General features: G+C 39.3%; 1 protein-coding gene and 1 long non-coding RNA gene across 5 annotated transcripts in view; both read left to right on the forward strand.

Annotated features, from left to right (window-relative positions):
• Positions 1-26,813, forward strand: part of POU2F1 (POU class 2 homeobox 1) — a 97,735-nt gene that overhangs the window by 5,811 nt on the left and 65,111 nt on the right. The window lies entirely within an intron of this gene.
• Positions 650-13,613, forward strand: LOC310844031. The gene is made up of 3 exons (XR_014563899.1): positions 650-5,782; positions 5,944-7,087; positions 7,130-13,613. It is a non-coding gene; the product is annotated as an uncharacterized lncRNA (long non-coding RNA).

The raw sequence follows: 26,813 nt of genomic DNA on the forward strand, positions 1-26,813 counted from the left end.
AATAGTACCTCGGGTTAAGAACTTTGCTTCAGGATGAGAACAGAAATCATGCAGTGGCAGTGCAGCGGCTAAAGTGGTGCTTCAGATTAAGAACAGTTAGCTAAAGTGGTGCTTCAGATTAAGAACAGTTTCAGGTTAAGAACGGACCTCCGGAACAAATTAAGTACTTAACCTGAGGTACCACTGTAGATATATAGGTACCACTCCGGCAGGAAGGTACGACTGTACAAAGTATAAAGCAAAATTAGTGATCTTTGAGTATTGGAGGTAATTGGGTTTATGGCAGACTTTAATTCTATCCTAGTTTGCACTTTAAATATCAGTGAACAAATGTTAGCATATGACTTCTCCCCCCCCCCCCAAATCACCTTGTTTGATTTAAGTCTTCTGTTTCCCCCTTTTACATGGACTGAAATATTGACAAGTTAGAGTCATCAGCTTCTCTTTACTACAACGCTTAATGTAAAGTTTCGTAACTTTTGGTAGCAGCAACAAAAACCATACAATGAATTAACAGTGAAATGTGGATAATATGTTTCTGCTCTTTTTCTAAAAAGAAGTTTGCTATTGGCCCACATCCCCAATGTTACCATTTTCATACAGTGAGCAGTTAAATAGGCCATGGGATCAGGTAAAGGTGGTGTAAACTGCTATACAGTGGTACCTCGGGTTACATACGCTTCAGGTTACATACGCTTCAGGTTACAGACTCCACTAACCCAGAAATATTACCTCGGGTTAAGAACTTTGCTCCAGGATGAGAACAGAAATTGTGCTCCGGTGGCGCGGCAGCAGCGGGAGGCCCCATTAGCTAAAGTGGTGCTTTAGGTTAAGAACAGTTTCAGGTTAAGAACGGGCCTCCAGAACGAATTAAGTACTTAACCCGAGGTACCACTGTATTTAAGAAGGAGCAAAAGCAAGTTATTAATTGCTTATTCACACAACAACATATTGGAGCAACTGCTGTACTTGCTGCCGCCTTACGGTAATTTTTCCTAAACAGCTGTGGGATTTTTTTTTAAAAGGCTGCAACCATAAGGACAGGAAACACATTTCAAAAATGCATCATTGTCCATCAACCCAGCTTCACTGCATAAGTATTGCAACATGCCCTTGAGAAACTCTTGTCCAGCCCTTACTACCTTGCAAGTTACAGTGGTACCTCTAGTTACGAACTTAATTTGTTCTGGAGGTCCGTTCTTAACCTGAAACTGTTCTTAACTAGAGGCGTGCTTTCACTAATGGGACCTCTTGCTGCTGCTGTGCTGCCGGCACATGATTTCCGTTCTTATCCTGGGGCAAAGTTCTCAACTCGAGGTAACTTTTCCAGGTTAGCAGAGTTTGTAACCTGAAGCATTTGTAACCTGAGGCGTTTGTATTATGATTATTATTATTGAGCCCCTAAAAGTTACTAGCCTTAAAAAGAATTCTTCCATCCTTTTCTATGATTAAAAATCAGACTAGAGTTTTTGTTTGTTTTTGTTTGTTTGTTTGTTTTGCAGCTATACTAGAAACACAACTGGCAGGGAGAAGAGATAAGGAGCAATGTTTACCTGCTACAGCCTGTTTGTTGTTTGTGCTGGGTGCACAGAAAAGGGCTTTGCCTCCTGTGTGTCCATCATAGGAAGCTGGCAGTTGCGTCATGGGTCACTTCATTCCTCTGTGACCAGGACAGAAGCTGAGTGGACTGGCAAAGATAAAACAGAATGCACTGTTTCTCCTTGCCATGCCGCTCAGCTTCTGTTCTGACTGCTGAAGAAGAGAAAGCATTTCCTCCACAGCCAAGATGAACATTGGGTAGGCTGGCAAAGGAGGGATAGAGTAATTTATCTTTCCTTTGACAACCAGTGTTAGAAACTAGATATATAAGTTAGGTGGTGGGGTTACAGCCGCCAAAATGGAATGTCTAGTTGCCATTTTGGGGCTAGATGGCTTGAAAGTTGTATTTTTCAATACGACCTTTTGGTTCCTGAAAGTTGTTCTAATTGTGCAGGTAAAATATCATTGGTAGACTTCTAAAGGATGTGTTGTTAGTGTGTGAAAACTGGGAAGATCCAAGGATTCCTAGGCATGCACCTCCAGATGGTGTAGACGTTAGGCGCCATCATTGCACCCGGGCATCTTCACTTGGTCGCAAGTGGCCAAGAGGCAGGTGCAAAATTCATCTGGCACATGGCAAATTTTGAACGCTGTTGACAACCTGCTGCTGTGGAGGAAGGGGCTTTCCTTCATGGGTAACATGGAAGCTGAACGAAATGGTGAAGGAAGGATAGAGTATTCTGGTCATCATCAAACAGCCAATGGATGTGGAATTCCCAAGTGCCCATGGCAACCAACCGAATGCTTAAATACAAGGCTGTCTTGTTGTCTCATTAGATATTTCATTTAAGTTTTGAGCCTTCAGTGCTTAGAAAAAACCTTAAATACTACTTTAAATATAAAAGTTTTAGAAACAAGGAACCAAGTAAAAATCATTATGTTCAATTCTACTTGCTAAAGCTTTTCACATTAGAGGTAATTTCAGAACAGTAAAACTGGGCAACCAGCAGCAGTTTGGAAGTTGCAGCATTTATTAAAATGATAATAGTTGTATAAAGTCAAATATGCGAGTTGCTTTGACTCTGCTACTCGTAGCATCTTTCCTGATGTAGTTCTTTGTGCTTGATATTTCACCAACTCCTGCAGTAACACATACACATAAGAGAGGAAAAGACATGTGTTTGTTTGGAGTCAGTATCTCTAGAGCACCCACAGAGGTGGGCACACATATTTTCTTTCAACAGTTTGCTCTTTATTTTTTTAGAATATTGGAACAACTGTTAATGGTGTTGAGTTCTGGTTCCCCACACTGTGTTTTCAGTAGGTAGCACACACTGTATTTACTGTGAGATAGCCACAGGATTCCATTCCTGTTTTACACTGATGCTATCTATATGTTGTTGAGTTCCATTTCCCATCAACCCTAGATGGCATGGCAAATTGTCAGGGATGATGGGGGATGTAGGCCAGCAACATATATAAAGCCACAATAACTCCACTCCTTGTACAGAAGGTGAGATATGGGTTCATGTGATGAATGAGTGCCTTGGCTAGCGATGTTCATGCTTTATTGTGACAGCCAAGGGCTTCTCAATAGGAATGATGGTCCTTGGAAGGTTGACTTCTTTAACATAGATTTCTTTTATTAACTGACAAGCTTTGCTTACAACAAACTAAACTCTTGCTTTTTACAAACCATAAAGAAAAGGAAGACAGGAGCATCAGACTTCAGTTTCTTTCATTGTCATAATATTTAATAGGAATTACAGAAAAATATATTCCCTTATCTTAGACCTCTCCCTGTATCACTCCCAAACTACTTCCTCGAAGGAACAATACAAAGTTAAACAATTTTATTATTTATTTGTTAAATTTGTATATGCATCTTCATCTGAAGATCACAAGGCGGCTTACAGCAATAACAAACCAATAGCCCCTCACAAAGTAACACATTTAAAAAGCCATAGAATGTTAATCAACCAAAGGGCTGGTTATAGAAAAACATTTTTGTCTGGCACCTGAAGATACGTAATGAAGGCGGCAGGCGAGCCTCCCTGAGAAGAGCATTCCACAAAAGGGTAGCCACCGCAGAAAAGGCCCATTGTCATGTTGCCACTCTCCACAGACCTCTTGTGGCACACAAAGAAGGGCCTTAGATTATGATTGCTGGGTCCTTATCAGTTCATATGAGGAGGTCCTTGAGTTATTAACGTCCTGAACCATTTAAGGCTTTATAGGTCAAACCAGCACTTGCAATTTTTAGAGTGGGAAGGTAGAAGGCAATGAAATTGGGGGGGGGGGTGAATGATGGATTCTCCCAGCTCCAGTCTTTGCTGTAGTGTTCAGAGCAAAATAATTCTCCTTGGAATGATGGTAGTATCCAAAGAGGAGTAGCAATGGAATGATAATATGAAGAAAAATAAGATTGTAGTCCCCGGGGTAAATGAAAATGCCTAAAATGAAAATGAAAAAACAGTATAATGTACATTGTTGAAATGACATCAGAATGATGTCCAGAATACAATGACAGCATGATCTAAGCGCAGAAGATAAAATAACAAAGTAGAGAGTGGAATGACAGTCTCCTACAGAAGACTGATAGTGTCCAGTATGAAATAGTATGGGATTATCCCATGGGTATTTCATGAAGAGTACAGTGACAACCAACTCATTGCTCTTCCACCCATCTCACTTGCACTTCACTGTGGGGACAGGTACTTCCCTCTGCAGACTTCTTTTCTATGACAGTTCTAATATTCAATTCTCATGTCTTTCTCCTTTAACTGTTTTTTCAATCCTCTGCTGTTCAACTACCTTTCCCTGTAGCAGGGATGGGGGGGCAGGGGGTTGCTCCACTGAGGAAGATGTCACCTACAACATATTTCCCAGTATTTTAATTTTTTTTAGTTGTTTATAAGATTTACATCCCACCCCTCATCACATGTGATCTTGGAGCAAGTCACAAGACACAGTACACAAAGAAAGCCAAATAGAATACACTTTAAAATGCATCAGTCCTCCATCTATTAAATATATCAATCTCACTAGTTGGTTAACTAGTGCACTTGCAGAAACTTGGGCACATAAAGGCTCTGCCAAACAGCCTGGTGGAAGAGGAGAGTCTTAGCTGGGGCTGAAAAAGACTCAAGGTTGGTGCCAGTCAAAGCCTGGAGACGAGAGTGCTCCATAGCTGGGGTACTGTTGCTGAGACAACCCCCCTAGTGAGCCTCAGGCCTCCTGATCTTTTCCAACAACAATAAAACGAACAAGGTTCTGAGATATATTTTGTTTTTATTAAATAATAAAATTTAATTTTAGAAATATATCAGATGACATTGTAACATAAAAGCTAAAGGTAAAGAACCCCGACAGTTAAGTCCAGTCGCAGACGACTCAGGGGTTGCAGTGCTCATCTCACTTTAAAGGCCGAGGGAGCTGGTGTTTGTCTGCAGACAGTTTTTCCAGGTCATGTGGCCAGCATGACTAAGCTGCTTCTGGCACAACGGAACACCGAAACCAGAGCAGTGTACAGAAATGCCAATTTCCTTCCTGCCAGAGTGGTACCTATTTATCTACTTGCACTGTTTTGATGTGCTTTCGTACTGCTAGGTTGGCAGGAGCTGGGGCTGAGCAACAGGAGCTCACCCTGTCGCAGGAATTCAAACTGCCGACCTTCGGCAATCCTAAGAGGCTCAGTGGTTTAGAGCACAGCGCCACCCGCGTCCCTAACATAAGAGGGTACAATTTTAACTCTTCTCACGAATGTATGAGTTATTTCAGGCTCAAATAGACCTTAAACCTGTACAGTTTTATTTTTTGTAAAAAAAATCCTTCAAAATCAATTTATTTTATAACCGCAAAAAAACCCCTTATTTTAAAACATAACAAGTACATGGTTAGCCCATTCTACAAAACAAGTGTGATACATGTGTTAGTTGTGGTTTGCGCGCTATGGCTTATTGAATCTACTGGGAATAAAATGACAAAAATTCACTTTGAATGGTCAGTGACCCTTTTCTGTGTCAATACCATTTTTATACCTTATTTTGAAAGAGACCACAATTAACTTTATTTTGATACCAAAATAAGCCCAATTGGTTGAATAATAAGCGAAACAGGAGGTTTTTCCCCCTAAACTGACGCAGAAATTGCATTAGCCCAAATCGCACGAATAGCCACATGAAAATTGGATTAAAAAAAAAATTTTCCTGTGCCCAATTTTGGACCAAAAAATAAATTTGAGGTTATCTCATAGGTATCTACACATAATTTTTTAAAAAGAAAATATAAGTCGTGAGAGCACATGGCACCAGGTGATGTGGCGTAGAGCACATGGCACCAGGTGATGTGACCCCCTGGAACTGCTTATATTTCCATAACTGGGAACATAAATCCCTGTTTCAGAAACTCTTTAAACTGATTTTTTCATGTACTATCATGAAACTCAAGATTAGTTACCTAGTCAAATTCTCAAGCACCCTAGGAGATAATAGCCAGAGAGATGGCAGCTTGCCCAGGAGTTTTGATTTCCCATGTTCAAATGAGATTTCTGATTCACTGCCCTATGCTAGTTCAGTGAATTGAGTAAATGAATAATATGGTGCTAGGAATATGAATGTGATTTCTAAAACTAATCCTTGCTTAGCTATTTGATTGTAGATAATTGAAATAATTGTTCAGTGACTGCTTTGTAGATAATTTTATAGATTGCTTTGTAGATTTTTTGTAGTTAATTTTCAAGTTAACTTTGCATTACAGCAAAAAGTGAATATTCTTCCCCACCGCAAATCCCCAATAATTTTTTTTTTAGAAACTGATTTATTATTTGCCAGTCCACCTAAGAAAATATGTACCTATGGGACCGCCTCTCCTGGTATGCCCCACGGAGGACCTTAAGGTCCATATATAGCAACACCCTAGAGATCCCGGGCCCTAAGGAAGTTAGATTAGCCTCAATCAAAGCCCAGGACCTTCTCAACCCTGGCTCTGGCCTGGTGGAATGCTCTGTTTCATGAGACCAGCGCCCTGCGGGATCTGATTTCTTTCCACAGGGCAGAGTTGTTCCGCCTGGCCTTTTGCTTAGAATCAGTTTGATTCCCTCCCCCTCTTTCTTTTTCCTTTCTCCTATGAACAGACTGCATCCTAATGTTTTAATGTTGTATCTTAATCTTTTAAATTGTTTTTTAATCAACTTGTTTTTATTATTGGTTGTTAGCTGCCCTGAGCCCAGTCTTGGCTGAGGAGGGCGGGATATAAATAAAAAATTATTTATTATTATTAATTATTAATTATTAATTATTATTATTATTATTATTATTATTATTATTATTATGTGTTTTCTGGATGCATATATCTTGCTGGATGAACAAATAGGTATCAAGTGGATGTACATCTAATGTACATTTTATTTAAACAGCATTTAAATGTGAATGCTGTCTATCTGTATTTTTTTTATAGGACCTGTGGCTATTCATCCCTATCAACATCATAGTTGAAGTAGTTGCATTAAATATTCAGACTGAAAATGGGTCAAGATCACAAACATAGGGTGGGGTTCAAGGAAATGTACAGTTAGTCCTATGCAGCCAAGGGGGCTTTTGTTTCTTAAACACAGCAAACTCAGAATCCTCAAAAACAGTTTGTGATACAGCATTGGAAGAGGGGGAGAGTCTGGTGTTTAATGATAAAGAAGTAAAAAAATTCCACTGGGCATCTTCAAGTTTTTGAGTATATATGTCTAAAATAGTTCTTTGGATTTTGGCACCCTTCTATGGAAGGTTTTCACTAGACCAAATTAGCTTCTGTGTAATTTGTATAAGGAAAATTTACATCTACCTACAGCTCTTGGTATTTTAATATGAAAATAGATCCTCTGGTTTGGTAAATCAAATCATTGACTTTAATTTCTTTAACCTTCAGGTATAATAAATACATTTTCACCTTGGCCGTTTAGTACATTGTATGGTAGCATTCCGCTTTTCTTCTTTCTATCACTGTCACATATTATGTGTGAGAACTACATGGAAACCATTTTGGCTGTTGGTGCTACAATTGTATGGAACTAATGGTTAATAACAATCTTACAGTAATAATTAATAGAAAATAGTAATACAAATCAACATTATTTTAAAGTAAAAATTGGTAAAATAATTGGTTTCTTGATCTGTGTGGCAATAGAAAAAGTGTAAATTTTGCTGGAATGCTGGAATGTTATTGATGCAGATTAGTGGGAATGTAGCCATGTATATGTTGCTGTATTCTACTCACCATAGCAAAGGTTTAGGATCAGAGTTTTCCTTCTTTTAGATGGGCTACCTTCCAAGGTGGACAAACCCCATCTGCACCTCACTTCCCTCTATAGCACATGTGGAAACTGCTTTCTTGACTGTTGTATTCACTATGATCTTGTCCATTCAATCCACTGGAGCCTGTCTTCACATGCAGGGGAAGTCCCTAACTCACCAAGGCTTTGAGACCCATTGGTTTAGCTGGCCAGTTGAAGCTATTTTCCGGGCTATGGCTGCTGTCACATGCTTGCAGTTTCCAGGAGCCACAGGTGAGAGCTGAGGGGGGATGAAAGGTGGACAAACTATCTCAGAAGGAGCACTATGTGTCTCCCACCAGAGGTACTACACCTCGCCTAACACTCCATACACCCTGATGTTAAACCTCTGCTGCCTTGTAGAGATATCTTCGGCAGAAGAAAAGACTAATGAGTAAACCCTACACAAATCTGAAGTGAGGTCCCTAAGATAGTTGGATGGTGCCTTGTATGCCTCTTTCGGCAACTCCTGCAGCCAAGCGGGTGCCAAACGTATTGCTCTGCTTTCCTTTGGACCATATCAGCGAAGCCGAGAGGGAGGTTTTTTCATCTGGCAGTCCAGAATTGCCATACACACTGCCCAGGAAATCACTTCGGTGCTACTAACACAGCAGTTTGATTTCACTTCTGGAGGCGCACTCCATTGTCTCTCAAGACAGGCGGATGCTAACAACAATATTCACCATAGTGAAGGTAAACTATGGCATAAGGATTTTAGAGTATGTTGAGGCAAGGGAGAGCAGACTTAGAAGACCTACTTTACAAAAGTAAACTTAATACTATCTTTTCACCAGATATATCTAATAGAAGTTGTCCTACCTTAGGCTCTAAATCTAGGCAATTTAAATTGTTTTTCTATTCAAAGAAGAGATGCCAACTACTTTCATGAAACTGAACATTAGTTTAGCTAATACAATTTTTTTCTTTTTAAAAAAGAAAGTACTTGACCGTTTGAGTCTTAGAGACCATACAACCAACATTCCTATTTATTATGCTTCCTTTAATTGCAATGTGTCAATTTTTACAAAAAGTGATTTATTTAGTTAATTTTGTATTAAATGGAACACTTTTGACAGAAAACTTTTTAGGGGAATTTCTTGTTAAAATGGTGGAAACAACTTTCAGATTACATGGAACTCTGTTGTGGGCTTCACAGGACTCACAATTTACAACAGATAAAAATAGTTTGCGGTTGAAAAAAAGAAACATGGCTAGTGCCCAGATCTCAAAGGGTGTTTTCAGCAACTAAATCTCAAATTGCTCTCTCCTGTCTCTCATTGGAAACCACTTTTTGAAACAGGGCATTTTCCAAAGTAGATTGTGATATAATATGGGTTGGATGTTCAAAGAAAAAACAAAGGCCCTTAAGATGCTAATTTAAAAATGAGAACATACAATTAAAAGGCTAGTTCTTTAGATCCCCTCTATCACATAGTAGCAAAACCAGATATAAATTTAGAAAGTTCATGGTAAAGAGTCAATGGAAGCCAGGTTCAGTGATCATAGTGTGTGATATCCTGCCCTCTCAGAACAAAGTTTTTATTTTTCAGAGTTGTACAGGACTTTGTGGTTTTTTTCCACAGCTGAATTGCCTATACCAAAAGAAGGCAGCAATGTAGAATTTTTTCTAAAAGATCTCATTACACAAATGTTTGAGGAAAATTGCACAATCAACCGAATTATGTGATGTATCTGTTCCTGCACTGTACAACTTTAGTCCGCAGGTTGGGGAATCAAATGTTTAATAGTTTCTCCTCCTTACAAGAAAGGAAGCTATCTGGTTGAGTGAATCTAGTATGTCATAGAGAAGGCTTCTAGATTAGCCATATTCCTGATCCCATGTTGTTGAGCTGTGGTAGTTTTTGGCCCAGTTTTCATGTTACATTGAACCATAGTTACTATTAAACACACCAGGTTAGTGTTGGGAAATATTCAAATGTTGGATTCTTCCCCCTGCAGTACAGATACAGATATATTATTAAAGCTGCTGATTGTCTATAGAAGCCTTAAAGAGAGTGGTGGGCTACATATATCTGTAGTAAGATTGGTAATAGTCATGGTTTTGGACATCTACAGAGCTTTAAAAATACACTTCATTGGAAAGGCGGTTTTGCTTCCTTCACTGCTAAAGAATTGCACTCTTCAATACCGGGAGCTTTATTGAAACACTATAAATGCTTGCCTTTTTTGTATGCTGAATTGTATATAATGAATGTGCATTATGTTATGTGCGTTGAAGCAGTACAGTAGATACACTGAATATTCTGAAAAGGCTTTTACAAGACCTTCAAGTAGCAAATATACATGAAAATGTGTCCTATGGATCAGTAGTTGAATGAAGCGGGTGGGCAGGAAGTGTTAGCCGAGTGCTTGGATCAATGTAGGGAGGAAGAAAAACTGTGTCCAAAGGACCTCTAATGGAGCCTTGGGCTAATTTGACAATACTTAGCTTACTAGCTTAGAGCCATTTCTTGATTAAAATAGGAAGTGTGCCCCCACCCTCACCCTGTTCTCACTATGTGTTGAAATTACCTACAATAAGTTCAGGAAAGTTCACTCTACCTTCACGACTGTTGCAGAATAATGGCTGACAGATGCATAGAATTTCCAGTTTATTCTAAGCTATCAGTGCCAACCCATGTTGGATCGACTTAGCACATGCTAAATAGGTGTGGCACAGTTCTCCATCATGCACACACACTATTTAGGTGTCCTTAGAATACCTACCAGAACCATCTAAGCAAACGCAAGGTGAAAGCCTCAAAGTCTCAAGTAGGTGATCTCATTCTAAATTAAAGGATAATTTGATGTTTTGTTTACCTCTCATCTTTTATCCAATGACAGCATTGAAAAGATGAGGTCACCTACTTTCATTCTAAAACATAAGATGGAAAGCCAGAAAGAGAAATACAATTTTCCTAGTTGTAAACACTTAAATTTCCCTGTGCATTTGGGGGTCATAACTAATCCCAAATAGTTATGAAAATATTAAAATGTTTTCTCCTAATGGGTGTACTTCACTTTCCATATAAGGAGGGCCATTAGATCTGTAGTGTTCCAATGGGTTTGGAATTGGATGCTAAAGATTATTTTAAAGAACCAGGTATTTACTTGCCTCTTTAGAGAAGGCATTCCACAAGGTTGATGCCACAACCAAAAAGTCCCTGCTTGCTGTAAATGCCTGTCATACTTAAATCAATGAGGGAATCTGGCACCTCAGGTGTTGGATGAAGCAGCTAATGAACAACATAGGAAGAAGTTGGCCCTTAAGTTACTTAGAGCCCAAGCACCCTAGGATTTTAAAGGAACAGAACTTGAACATTCAGTTGGTCCTGAAAAGGAATAGGTCAACAGTGGAGATTGAGTATCAGTAGAGTGATGCATCCTGACCAGTGTTACAAACTCAAATATATAAGCTAGGTGCCAAATGGCTCCTTAAACCAAAGTTACAGTCACCAAAACGGAATGTCTAGTTATCCTTTTGGGGCATGACGGCTTATTTTTCAAATGATGGACTGACTGAGATTGAATGTCAGTTGAACATCAGGCTAGTTCAGATGACAACCTTGTGAGGTTAAGAAATTTAAGAATTTAAAGAAGAAAAGTCACTTTATCCTACCTATTTTTCTTAATGGTGACACGGACCATTAATAAGTAAGAATATTATTGACAACAGTGAGCAGGACAGTGGGGTGTGGTAAGTGGAGGCAAGCTACAACAGTTAAGATCACTGTTCCTGCACAGGAAAAGCATTTTGGTTCCTGAAATTTCATTCTGATTGTGCAGATAAAATATAACTGATAGAATTCTACAGGATGTGCTATTAGTGTGTGAAAAGAGTCGAGATCCAATGATCGCCAGGCATGCATCTTCAGATGGTGATGTCATGCGCCATCCTAGCACCCCCAGCACCTTCCCTTTGTCACGAGTGGCCAGTGGTCAGGTGCAAAATGCCCCTGGTGCCTAGCTAATTTCGAACACTGATTCTCACAGTCCAGTTCCATCTGGCTTGGTGGTAGTATTTTGCATGAAATGAAGGTTTTGGACATTTTTAGGGCAGGCAGTCCATATAGTCTTGTATTCATAGTACAGTGGTACCTCTGGATGCGAACGGGATCCGTTCCGGAGCCCCATTTGCATCCTGAAGCGAATGCAACCCACGTGCGTGGGTGGCGATTCGCCACATGCACGTGCTGTCATTTTGAACGTCTGCGCGAGCGGCGAAACCCGGAAGTAACACGTTCTGTTACTTCCGGGTCATCACGGAGCGCAGCCTGAAAACACGCAACCCGTAACTACTTCAACCCGAGGTATGACTGTAATACTGAGGGGGAAATTCTGTCAGCACAATGGTTTATCCTTGTGCAATTGAATGTTCTCCCATTTTACTCCTCCCCCCATGCATTCCTAATAGCTAAAAGAGTTTTGCTTGCCCAATTATTATTATGAAAGTTTGAGTCTTCAGGGGAAATACAATTTAATCTAAGGCAAGGTATGCCACCATTCCCACATCACCAACGTTCTAATGGTACTTTGTAACTTGGATTAAGCTTCAACTTGTTCACCTGCAAAAACAGTTCAGTATTGCGGCTGAGATAGTTGAATACTGGAAAGACCTGTAGTAGCTGCTTTTCTAGGTGACTAGGACCAGGGGTAATAAATACCTTTGTTATTGATAGAAAGTGATACATCTCCAGTCAGCAACAATTTCTTGTTGAATCTTTATTAGTAATACAGTTATACCTTGGGTTACAGACGCTTTAGGTTGCGTGTTTTCGGGTTGCACACCATAACGGGTTACTTCCGGGTTTTGGTACTCGTGCATGCACAGAAGCGCCGACTCGCACGTGTGCAGATCTGCGCACAGATCACGTTTGCAACCCGAGTGTCCACTGTATCCATTCTGTTTGTTTAACTGCATGCTCTGTTCTAGTTCCCTTTTAAAGGTTTCAAAATGTTGCTTACATTTTTGATGTAGGTAATATACTTTTGGCTATGGGACAAAATAAAAGGAAAAACATTCAAAGTAGCTATTTGATGTTGGATGTGTTTACTTAATGAGGTTGTACTTCTAAGCATGTTACTATGGTGTATTTCGTGATTTATTCTTCCCCAATGCACTTTAGCATAATTCTGTAACTGCATAAATTATATATTGGGATGCTCAGAAAGACTGGTCCCATGAATGACATCTTTGGTGGCTTAAGTGATACAATTTTTTTGTTTCTGTATTCAATATGTGTAATTAAAAATAAAGAAAAACTTCACCATAGTCCAGCCTTTCTTAACCTTGGGTTCCTAGATGTTGTTGGACTACAACTGCCAGCATTCCTGACCACTCGTCATGCTGACTAGGAATGATGGGAGTTGTAGTCCAACATCATCATTCTAGGAACCCAAGGTTGAGAGAGGCTTCCATAGTCAAATATTTTAACTTACGGTATATTTAGAGTGATATTATTTTTTTGTCCTCCAGGTGGCACTACATTTTTTCTTTATTTCCTAGTGACTGAAGTAAGAATTTTCTGAAGTGAGATTATTTAAATATAGTATTCCTAAAATTCATGTATTGCAAGGCAGTATTTGAAACCAGCTACTTTCCTAGCAATGTTAAAATGTGTAGACATTTTCAGGTTGGTCTAAGAATAAAAATGAACCCATTTATTTGTTTATTGAATTTCTATCCCGCCCTTCCTCCTAAAGGAGCTGTAGGTGGTAAACAGACAATTTAAAAATAAAAGCAAAGCAAAAACATTCTAAAAACAATTACAATAAAAAACACCTAAAAGCAGTTACAGTTTGAAAATGTATGTGAAAAGAACCCAAGAAGAATAAACTTCCTAAGATTGTTTATAATACTGGGTTTCATTTCTGTCTGCTGTCTTATCTAATGTGAATCAGAACAATTCATGCAACCGCACTGTAGGATCAAGTGCGTTTTGATCCTATTTTGGCATCATGAAGGGCTAGCAGTGCATGGAGCAGAACTGAGTGTTCAAAGCAAAATTCTCTGTTCTTTTCTCTTTTGTCTTCCAGTTCTTTTTTCCAGTCTACCAAGGTTCAGTAGTTCAAACTATGGGAAAAAGAGACCTTTTTATGAACAAATTCTCTCTGACCCCCAATTAGGCTGCTGTACTAGTTTTTCTTCAGAATCTGCCCAAATATCTTCATGCATGGTTTCTGTTGCTGTCTTTGGTTTGTACAACAGATTGCAGTGTTTTCCTTGTATCTTTCTATTGTAGTTCCTTCTTCAAAACTGTTAAAACCAATATTCCTCATCTTGATGAAAATTGCAGTTACTGTATAGTACTGAATATTCCTGTGATAAGCTGGTTACTTTTTAAAATAAAAAAATGTTACCTTCATAGTTGTGAGGAATGGCTAATGAAAAATACAGCTGGAATTGAACGTGATGCCTCAAGACCAGTTTACCATAAGGTGATACCATCATAATATATTGGCTGGGGTGGGGGGTAGCAGGCGAATACTGAATTCTTTGCAGTTTAATTCTTTGCATGGTTGGGTTTATCCATGTTTCCCATTCCAGCTCTAAAAATGCCTATATACATTGTAGATAGTTTTAGCGTTTTAGTGAATATATTTCTTATTCCAGATATAGCCAGTGCTATTTTTCTAGAAAAAGAGGTGCCGGAACTCGCTTATGAACACCTCCCTCATTCTCTTAGAATGGCAATGGCACCCACCTGAGAGGTGCCAGAACTGAGTTCTGGCTGGAAAAAATCCCTGGATATAGCAATTATTTCATCTGGTTCGTGTATTTTTGTGTCATGTCAAAAAATATAACCTCAAAAGCCCTTGTAAGCAGCAGTATGGGGGAAATCCAAAGCCCTGGAGCATGTTTCTCTTTTTTCTGTAACTGCTGAGAACTGTGCCATATCTATGGTGCCTAAATGTGGGTGGCCTGATTTACATACTATGCAAATAGGAGGATCTAATTATGCAGGAGAATTTCTACATTAGCATACTTAATCTGTTTAATTTTCAACAGCTGCCTTATCATTGGAAATTAAGGAAAGTACAAGGTAATGTTTCTTACCTGTTCTTCAGTCTGCCAAGGCCATAGGCAACCTGACCCTAGATTTTTGATTGCTTGAAGCCCTGGGCAGATCACAATTTAAACATGATGGACACTTGATAAATTGGCATGGAAGTAGTCAAAAAGGTGCTGTTCTGGTAAGGAAAAAGCTGGTGTAGGTATCAAAGTTGTTGGAGGTCAGAGAATCGAGGTCAGAGAGTATGCTGATGACACCCAACTCTATCTGTTGATGGATGGCCATCCTGACTCGGCCCAGACACACTGACCAGATGTCTGGAAGCTGTGGCTGGATGGTTACGTGGGAGCCGGTTGAAGTTAAATCCTTAGAAGACAGAGGTCCTCTGGCTGGGGCGGGACGATATGGGATTGAGGGGGCAACTCCCATCTCTTGCGGAGGTGCAATTAGTGCCAGCACCGTCCGTTAAGAGTTTGGGTGTAATCTTTGATACCTCCCTCTCTATGGAGGTGCAGATTACAGCTATAACAAAGGCGGCATTTTTTCATCTCCGCCAAGCTAAGCAGTTGGCCCCTTATCTCTCTCGCCCTGACCTAGCCACTGTGATCCATGTGACGGTCACCTCCAGACTGGATTATTGTAACTCGCTCTACGTGGGGCTGCCCTTGAGACTGACCCAGAAACTCCAGCGGGCGCAGAATGTCGCGGCGAGACTCCTTATGGGGTCTTCGCTGTGAGATCACATTCATCCGGTACTATACCACGTTTAAGGATCACGTTTAAGGTGCTGGTTTTAACCTTTAAAGCCCTATACGGCCTAGGACCCTCGTACCTACGGGACCGCCTCTCCTGGTATGCCCCACAGAGAAACCTACGGTCTGCAAATAATAACATCTTCAAGGTCCCAGACCTCAGAGAGGTTAGGCTGGCCTCAACTAGAGCCAGGGCCTTCTCGGCTGTGGCTCCAATCTGGTGGAACGCTCTGTCACAAGAGACTAGGGCCCTGCGGGACCTGACATCTTTCCGCAGGGCCTGCAAGACAGAGTTGTTCCACCAGGCCTTTGGTCAGGGCGCAGCCTGACTCCCTCCTCTGGCAACCTGCACAGAATTTTGCTTAATTGGTTGCCATCAATTTGATTTTAATTAATTTTTATAATGAAATATTTTTAGAATGTGTGATTATTTGACTGTTTGATTATTTGATTGTTGTTAGCCGCCCTGAGCCTGGCTTCGGCTGGGGAGGGCGGGATATAAATAAAATTTATTATTATTATTATTAATCACTTGAAAAGTTGGGAATTAATTTCTAATGCAAAGTGTAGCAAGCCTGAGACCATCCATTGTTCACCTAACTGTCTGTTCAAACCAGAATTGACTAAGAAATTTCCCAGGTAGAGCTATGGAGGGGTAGGGATAGATTGGTAAGAATGACTTAATGTATTGTAAACCACTTGAGATTCCCCCCCCCCTTTTTTTAAATATAAATTGGTATAGAAATGATAATAATAGTAGTAGTAATAACAACATAATCCACTGGGGGGAAATGGCGCTTAGTCATTCCATTGTAGCGACTGTAACCTAGGTTTAAGGTGCCATAGAGATCCTCAAATAAATAAATTAAAAATAATGACAACCTAATAAAATAAAGACAACCTAATGAAGTATCTAGGCCTTTCTAATTTGAACTTTTTAATTTCGCATTTAGGATGTGACTTCTGTACAGCTCTAGTGTCCATGTGAACACACATTGACTTGGATGCAAGTGTGACTTTTTATTTTTCGCAGCCTTCTGCACCCTTCCAGAAGTTGTGGGACATTTTAGAATGGTGTGAGAAGTGGGGGGATGGGCTGCAGATGAAGGGCAACACAGTGGGAGGCAACAAACTTTATGAAAGCCAATTTCTTTGTTTTCCAAAAGTTATCTCCAGCCATAAAGATAGGAAGCTTCTGTTAACTGTAAAAAAGTTCTTTAACCATTTTTCCCCAGGGTGTGAATGGCAACAAAGGTTTTGGCAGTGCCTTTTCTGCATACACTTTAGCTGTTCACCATTACTCCATTGTGTCCTAGGCTAAACGAGATAAGATTTTTTTAAACTGCAGCATGGGGTGGGCATCAGGAACAGTGCCATGGGGCAGATAAGGGGTGTAAACCTTAATTCTTGCCACATTCCCAGTGAACCTTCCCATCCTCCCCCAATTGCTGTTGTCAACTTGTTGTTGACATTTTCCTGTAAGCCTCTGAATTGGCTTGCGAGAAAATAACTCAGGGATGTATTGTGGGGATTCCTTGGATCATAAGTTATGCCAGGGCACAGTTGGAAAGTCTTTGGGGAAAGCAGATTTGGGCCTTGGATCTGTTTACTATCCTTGTATGCCACAGTTTTTTTCTTTCTGTGTTATCCCTGAAGAATGTCAACAAAAAAACATGGTATCTGAAGAAGTGTGCATGCACACGAAAGCTCATACCAAGAACTGACTTAGTTGGTCTTTAAGGTGCTACTGGAAGGAATTTTTTTTTTGTTTTGACTATGGCAGACCAACACGGCTACCTATCTGTAACAAAAAAACTATTTGCTTTTTTTTTTTTTACATTGTGTGTAACAGGCATAGGCAAATTCGGCCCTCTAGATGTTTTGGGACTACAACTCCCATCATCTCTAGCTAACAGGACCAGTGGTCAGGGATGATGGGAATAGTAGTCTCAAAACATCTGGAGGGCCATGTTTGCCTATTCCTGATGTATATAACATGTTGATATGGTCTAAGGAATGATGGCTTAGCAGATGGGTAGTGGTTGAATAAAGCAAGGTTTGGTTGCCGTTCCTAATTTATCTTTGCACCGCCTCTAGTCAGGAGCAGAATTGTTCTTCTGTTTTTGTTCCTCTGGGTGGCATCTGTCTTCAGGAAAAATGTCCTTACAGCAAAGCATTGATTGCTGAACTGTGGCTGGTTTTTTTTCCTCTGACTGCTGTAGTGAATTAACTACAAGAGATGTTCTAATATTGGTAGCTTTCTACTTCTCTGCAACGCTATTTTTCCTGTTGCTTGGTTGTTTGGAATTAGAAACTGATGGTTTTATTTGCATTATGGCACATGCTTTGTTCTAGAATCTTTTGAATATAGAACTTTAATTTAGCTATCACAGCTAATAATCATTGATAAATCTATTCCATGAAATTATCTAATCCCCATTTAAAACTCTGTAAATGTGAATTCCATAAGTGTGCATTATATGAAAAATTCTGTTGTTTTGTCTGCTTTCTATCTATTGCCAATCAATTTCAATAGATCAGTGTGCAGGAAGCTAAAGTGATTCTTCTGTTCATTTATATATATTTTTCTTTATCCTTTAAAATATTTTTTTATTCTAGTAGAGTGGTGGTTCTCAAAACATTTCTGCAACTGCCCAGAAATTAGATTAGAGGCAGTTTTGGTGGCAGATGTTGAAGTATTCTAGAAGTTCCAACATAACTAGAAGGTTGCAGGAAGTTATCACTAATTAATACTTGGTCACTCTACTGCACGGCCTCTGTAGCTGTAGAAATATATATATGAAAAGGAGATGTTCAACATGTCAAAGAAATGCTTTCTCCAAAAAGGCAAGTAAATTTTCCTGGTTTTAGGTTTTTTAAAAAAATGCTCCCTTGGGACAAATGCCTTTAGAATTTCCTCTTCTTTTACTCTGAAAAATTCTGTGCCATGGAAGTTGGGCGTGAAAACCAGGCATTCTTTCTCAAAGTAATAAAACGGTTCTTCAGGTCAGAAAGGCCACAGAGTCTATCATGGTGTCCAATAGACTTTGAACATACTCTTCCTTCTGCTTTTCATTTTCTTCTGTATAAGTAGGTTTCTTTGAAGTTTACCCTCCTAGTGCATATTATTTTAGCCAGTGTGTTAAGTCTCTCCAAGCTTTATTCTTCCTTTCGAGCCTTAGAACTGCTTTTGCATCGTGCTGACCTTGATTGACACTGCATTTGTGGAAGCTAATAAGCTAGATTTCAGAAACATTGGCCTGCCCTTCAAGTTGAAGGTCAGCTGCTGTGAAATAAATGCCCACCATATTATAGACTGGAAAGAAATATGAGAGGAGGGCAGTTCTTCCTGTATGTCACTTGGTGAGAGTTCAGAAAAGAAATTCATACTTAATATTTGCTTGCAAGATCTGATTTCTTAATCTATAATTTGAACTTGCACTAACTAGGGAGCTCTGGGTGGATAGCATGACTCACTAAAATATGAAATGCTGTGATTGGGGTCCAGACAACCACAAGTTCTGCAAGCTCAAGGGAGCTTTGGTTTTGTCATCTTTCAGTCAATCCTAATGCCATAATGCAGAGGAAATGTTGATGAAATACCAAGCCAGCTTTTGCTAGGGTGTGCACAGGTGTTGTGTGTGTCAAATCTTACTGGTTGTTATAATAAAAAACAAACCAATACAAAGAATAAAGCCGGGAAGGCAATAAAACAGGTGGAGCAGTTATAGTAAAAACAAACACCACCAGCAGCAGGATAAAATCACTTTCCTATGTGAAACCTTAAGACTCATGACTTAGGTTGATGCATTTATAACATCTATTTTGCCTACCTCTTTTCTGTATAAAGTTCTGGAATTCTCAAACTAGTAAATAAGTCAGTAACTATAATAGAAGAAAAGATTGCATCTTCCTGAAAGCTTAGCAAGTTGTTTTGGAAAATAGCAAATATATATTGTCTTGATCTGTTGGGGGGTGTAACTTTCAAGCTAGGTTCAAGTAATGTTCTGCTTGGTAGAATGCTGATATGTATCTGGAAGTTTTTCAGTGAAGGATTAATAGCATGTTTCTGTTCAGCCATATTCCTAATTTCCAGAGGATTGAAATTTTACAGCAAAACCAAAAAAGAGTCTTGTGGCATCTTAAAGACTTACACATTTATTATGGCATAAACCCCCACAGTCAAGTCATTTGACTTCACCAGATACATGAAGTATAATCTGAGTTATTATAAGAATTATTTTGGCTCTTCACTGGTCATAAGAGAAAAGACAAGTAATATGTTAGCCAAATGAGCCTGCATTCTTGTCAAATACTTTGAGGAGGAACCATAGCTCATTGGGTAGAGCACAATGGTAGGTAATGGAAAAGATATGTGCCTGAGACCCTGGAGAGCCACTGTTAAGAATAGATTTGCAACATGGCTGGATGGACAAATGGTATAAGGGGTAGCTTTCAGTGCTTTAAATCTAGTTCTCACCAATGGCTCCAGGTATGCACCTCCCACAAGTTTCTTTTGGGATATAAGACTTTTCCTCCTCTCCATTAGTGGAGTAAATGGCACTCTATGAACAAGGAGAAAGGGTCTTCAAAAATAGAAACCAATTACTAGGGTGCCACACCTGCTCAAGTACCTGTTCTTAATGCTCCTCCCATTAATGACTCTCCTGCTTATTCTGAGTTTTGCTTCTTTTCCAGTGAGCCATTCTGGCTTCCTTCTTGCTTTTGTGCCTCTTTACTCTGCCTACCATCTGCCCACACTTATGTCTTGGTGCCTCAGTAGCTGCATAAATAGTCCCTGGTGGCTCTGATCTAGTGATGAAGGCACACCAATAAATATGCAACCTGATCTCTTTTGAAATTTGGTAGGATACTGCTACCTCTTTTTGGTTTTTCAGGTGTTGGCAGTAGATACTGACAGTTGCACAAAAAAACCCCACCAGGAAATACAGTAACTATATCCATAGCCTTATCATACTAATCAATATAACAATTTGATTGATGTTTTATTAAATGATCTGGGCCACATGGGGCAAAGGCATTATCACAGAGATTACAGGTGTGTTTGGAAGAAAGTAGGTCTTCCAAAAAATAAACTGCTGTTGGGCAGCTATATAAATTATTTAGGTAAATATGGGGAAAACAAAATGTCACTTAGAGAAGGAAGTGAAATACTTTCCTTGAAGCTTGCACTTGTTTTTCTCTGGATTGTTTTATTGGATGTTTTAATGTGGTGCAAACTGCTTTGAGATTTTGTTAAAAAAATATAATGTGGTATAGAAATGAAAATAATAATAATAATAATCCCACCACTTGGGGAGAAATAGAGTCTAGACATTCCGTTGTGGCATCTGTAGCCCAGGTTTAAGATGTCATTTGCCAATTAGCTTATATATCTGATTTTCTAACACTGGAAAGAGTGAACACATAAATCCTGTTTGCGATCATGTTATAATATAGGACCCAATGAGAAACTTGTATTAGAAATCCCAAGTTATCATAGCTTGTATTAAATACTTCCAGTTTATGAATGTCTGTAGCTGAGCAAGATCAGAGAACTAAGTTCAAAAATATGAAGGGCCAGTGACTTGACTAAAAATATTGAGTGTTTGATTTTTTTTTAACCTAGCATCTACTCTGAGGATTCATCATCCTGGGAATTTTTGAAGATATGAATAGTATAAATATGAAATACTGCAGTATTTTCCTGTGACAGTATTTGGCTCTTAGCAAATATATCCCATCTGTGAAGAAGGAAGAGCAAAAAAAAAAAAAAAGATAAATGAAAAAGGATTGTATCCAATTGCAGTTGTTGGTGGTTAGATTTTTGATATCATCCATTAGCTTGGATTTTGGCTAGGCTACCCTTCCCCAGTTGGCCATATTCTGCTTATCATCCATAGCAGGTCTGGTCTTGAGTGTACCAACCACTCCTGGCTTTGAGCCAAAAACCTGGCCATCTGCTGTTCAGTTCTCTCCTTAGCAAGTTCCCTGTTTAATTATCTGTTGGCCGACTTCCACTCTGTAATACGCCTGAAGGCCCTGGCCCAGTACTTTATTGTCTTTCAGGTCTACCTGATCTTTGTTCCATTTGGCTTCCTCTTCTTCACCTGGTATGTTACAAGCAGGATTTGATTGAAAGTCACAGTCACATTTTGGGTGGTGGGTAATGAGGAAAGAAGGCACTTGGGCATGCTAAACATGACTTGGTGTTGTAACTTCAAACTGCAACACCTGCTTTGGAAGAAATATTCCTAAATGGCAATATTAAGGGCTACAGCACACTTACATTATCAGTTTGAGGATTCTGTTAATCCAGTGACATTAAAATTGATATGATTAGTAAAAAAAATGACAACAGTATATTGTATAAAAGTAGATCTGGCTCACAGGGTTTTGTTACCCACAGGCAAAAGGGCTGTGGAACCAAAGAGAGATTTGCCATTTTAGTCACTATTGGTAGTGGTGTTGCCACTTCCCTTAACCCAGCAGCTGCCATTTTTCTTTTATAGGATGCATTAACTTGAAAGCTCCTTGATCACTCCCTTGCCTACAGCCTCTCCCTGTGGCTTCATGCTTAATACCTTACCCCACTGGAAGCTGCTGATGGGTAGGTGGTGAGAAGGAAGAACGGCACCCTCAGGCCCCAGGCCCCACTAGCAATGGTAACTTCTTCTTGCTGCTGCACCTTCCAAAAACTTTTACTAGCTACTTAAATAACTCTGTGACACGTGACCACTCTAATTGTGAACTCAAGTGGTGAGTGCCACCAGGACTAGAGCGAAAACTAAACCCTGAGAAACTGAGGGAGATATTGGCAAGCTCAGGGCAGACCCAAGATTTATAGAAGTTAAAACCTATGGGGCAAAATAATCCGTAAACAGCTCAGTGAGGGCTGAGCATGTGTAGTAGTCATGGAATGCTGGGTAGTTGGAAAATGGCAGCAGTGGGGAAGTGCCACCTAGGATTTAAATCCAATTTCAGTTGGTTTATTTCAGTTGTATGCAATATATCCTAACAGAAAATCTGAAATTTAAAGCATAGTTGCTAAAGTATATACTTACATATATTCTTGTGGCAAAGTATTCATATTTTGTCAACCAAACTGAATAAACAATTCTTGTTGTGGTCATGAAGAAACACTTCTTTGCACTGTAACAATCAGCCATTGCTTTTAGAAAGCTCTGGATTTGGTCTTCAAGTAAGTCATTGCATGCAGTAGTGGATGACTTGGGGTGGTAGAGGTGTCCCAGCAGGTGAGTTGCTGCTGCTTACCAGGAGGGTGAGGGGCAAGACAGTGGCAATGTGCAAATGCACAACAGAGTTAGTCTGGTGCTTCTGCTACTGTGTTTGCACTGCACCACCTTCCTCGTCCCTCCACCTCGGGGAGTAGCAGTGACTTAACCGCTGGGATGTCAAGCAAGTGTCCCCCTTCATGCCATCTGCTTCTGGTTGCATTTATAGGTATGAGTCAGATAAATTTCACAGTTTAATAATTTACAGTATTTTATGCTGCCCAATAACTTTGTTCTCTGGGCAACTTACAACAAGAAAACATTAAAATACAGTAGTAATTAATCAACCTTCAATAAAATAATAAACAGAAATACAAACATGTCAAAAGCAGCAAATAAAACAGTATAATATACACAGCATTGCTAAAAGCAGAATCGAAAATGAACAAATCTGAACACCAAGCAAAAATAAGATGTTCACCTGGTACTGAAAAGCATATAAGAAAGGTGCCAGGTGAGTGTCTCTAGGAAGGGTATTCCATAACCAGGGTGCCATCATAGAAAAAGCCCTCACTTGGGAGCACCCAGAAAAAGGCCTCTGAATATCTCAAGATAGGAATTAGCTACATATTAGAGGAGACAGTCCTTCCAAATGTACTGACCTGAACTCTGAGATCATCTTTGGAGGTCTTTCTCCAGGCATTCCTTCCCATTTCCCTCTTTGATAAAGCAACCTGGGAAGTTCTGCCCAAGTCCTGGAAAAATGTAGGCATGGCACAGTATCACAACAGTGTTCTTGCTGTGGAAATTTACATTTCAATTTCTGTTGATTGCACCCCAAGTCTGTAAGGGGAATGATTCTGCAGTGCAAGAGGCCTGTATGACTAGAGGTTTTGAATAATGTTCTTGGGTGGTGAAATAAGCTCTCTTTATCTGATACAGCAAAATGTTTTGGTTTGCAATTCATTGGAGTGTATGCTCATTCAGAAAAATAAAATAAAACACAAAATTGGAAATACGTTTTAGAGCATTTCCTTTTTAGTGATTTAAATTTCCTTATTTTAAATTAAATCAAGTTTTGGAAATAAGTGTAATTGAAATTATAAGGATTTACCTTTATGTATGTTATAGATAAGTTGCAAGGATTTCATGGTGGTCCGTAAATGCTGACAGTTGGCTCATTTTGCTTTATAGGCTTGCTCTGCCTGTACAGAAGACGAGAGTTGTCCCTCAAAAACAAGGCTAGAAAAGTCTTGCTCTGCCTGTGACATTGAGGGACCTTTTTAAAGTATGCATTTCCGAAACTGGTTTCAATCACTGCTGGTGGTCTTTGTACAGTTACTTTGTAATAAATAGCACAGTGTGACTGAAAACAGTTTCACAAGTGTTAAGAATTCCTTTAGACTAGAATGTGTCACTTGTGGGTGTTAATGTGGTATAGAAACTAGCAGAGACCCATTTGAAATTGAATGTACATTCCAGCTAATGTAGTTCTTTCATTATATTATCTGTCAAAAACTAACTTAAGCATCACTTTTGAAAATGGCCTAATTCATCTCTGTTTCTTAATCTCAGATTCATTGTATGAACATCCATATCTGCTATGAAAATCAGTATATAACATAAGTAAAATAAAAATCAGAAATGCCTGTCACAATGAGGAAATACATAGAGAGGTCCAAAAGTTTGGTTGTCTTTGGTTCACTAATTTCTTTTTTAGGCCTTTGCATAGAGTTGTTTGTGGTCATATGAAATGTAACCCGTTTCTTTTGTCCCTTCAATTTTACAAAAAGTAGTGCATACTATCTTGCTACCAGACTGTTTCCTCTTCTGCAAACAACAGATAATTGCTTTTCATTGTCAGGCTGTGAACTGCAGTAGGTCCAGCGGTATGCCTCTTGCTTTATTTTCTATATTAGACAAGGAAGTACAGATTTCTTTTTAAAAAATTAAAAAACCCTTGTGTGATGCCATAATTGGCATTTCATTCACTAAGTGTTTAAACTTTCTAACCAATCTGAGGCAAATACAACCTCTGCTTCATTGCCAGCTGTGCATGTTGCTATGGGAACTCAGTAGGGACTAGCTGCTGATTACTGTTCTAAGGACCACACCTGGCTTATTTGCATTCAATTTAAGTTGGGGAAATTTCAAAAGAAGAAAAGGGGAGCTTAGATTAGCCAGTGGGCAGCCAGAAAAGGCTTGTCATTTTGAGGCTGCCAGTTTGGACGACAAAAGCTGTTTTCTTATTCATCAGACTTCTTGGCAGACCCACACATCGTTTGGAATTTTGTAGATATTTTGGAAATGGGTTGTTGGTTCAATCTTGATGCTACTTCAAATTCTCTTGCATCGTTGTCTCTTATTACCTCAATCCAGCAAATTTCATTGCACAGTACTGCATCTATAATATATTGTCTGATTAAAGTGATATATGTTATGCAGGGAGAATGCTGAACAGATTTTTGTTCTTGAGAAATTTCATCTTGCATTAAGCAAAGGTTGAAATCATACCTCTTTTTTTTTTTACCTCTTACATTTCAGACAGTAGGAGGCTTGTGAAAGAATGGACCACTTCAGGTTATTTTACCTTGGTTTATTAAGAGGAGCTGTGCATGATATTTTTGCTCATGCACAGAGTCCTTTTTCTCCTGGTTACCAGTTTCTGAACAAGCCAAGTTTTTAAATCTTCCCCCCCCCCCTTTTTTTTTTTTTTTTTTTTTTGAAGCTGGCTTCAGATCTTTGCTTGCTCTGAAGCTAGTAATGGTAGATTCCTGGTTCAGACAAAATGAGAAGCTACAGATTAATTGTGGCTCATTGTGAAAGGGCTGCTTGTGTGTGCCACAAGCTTGTATATGGCTGCTTAGTAAGCCAGTGTAATGTTTGTCTGAACACAGATATTGGTGAAGGAGAGCAGTGGAGCTGTTTTCACAGATGCTGCTCATATATTGAGAGCCAGAATGTTAGCCATGTCTAATATTTACTATTTTATTTCTCTGCAATGTGATATTCGCACATGTACAGAATTACATGTACAGAACTTTCTTCCACAAAGTGTTAAATACTGAAATAAAGCACAAATATTTCAAAGCCCATAGTGCATAACTCCATGCTAGGGTTTCCATATGCAGGATTCCCAAATCTGGGTAGCTTATATGTATCTTGTGCATAGCTTATCTCCTGATGATGTAAATGCAATTCACCACATTAGCATTTGGCCTTTATAATTTCCAGCAGGTGTTATGGACCACATGTTGAGATAGTTGCATTGCATGGGGTTTGACTAGATGACCCTATGGGTCCCTTCCAACTCTGCAATGCTATTATTTTACATATGCTCTTCCAGCATACTGATGGCAGCCTGGAAAAGGACAGTGTGATGTTCTCTTATCTGTCCATTTTCCTCTTTCAATTACAGGGTTCTTCAGTTCGGTCCAACTATCAGTTCTGTTTTGTCTTTTCAAGAGAAATAGCCAATTTGTTAGGTTGTTCATATTTCTCCTCTTAGGCAATCTGGCAGTACAGCTGGGTCTGTTTTGATCTCCTTGCTACTCAGGTAATGGAGCAGATTTCAATTTTGATTATTTGTTTGGATGTTTAATGTATATTTTAAAATTACATTCAGTTTTTAATATTGCTGTCCATGAGAACTAGCAGACTATCCACGACCCCATAAGAGCCCAGGTTTGTATACTAAGGATATGGCAGTGTGCCCTACCCCCCCCCCCAATTTAAAGAGTGCAGAGTCTTAATTTTTCACATTTAACACTAGAGTAGGATACAGCACCTTCAGACAAATATTGTAAGTTGCATGGTCACTGCTGTAAAGTTAATTTTGTCCGTACACTGTTATTGAAGGTTAAATAAAAATAATAAAACAAATAATCAATAATAATAAAAACTAGTGATCCATATTAATGCTGTGTGGTATCCAGAGGTTTAGACAACAATA

Source organism: Podarcis gaigeae, assembly GCF_964106915.1.
Source record: "Podarcis gaigeae genome assembly, chromosome: 4".
NCBI classification, from domain to species: domain Eukaryota; kingdom Metazoa; phylum Chordata; class Lepidosauria; order Squamata; family Lacertidae; genus Podarcis; species Podarcis gaigeae.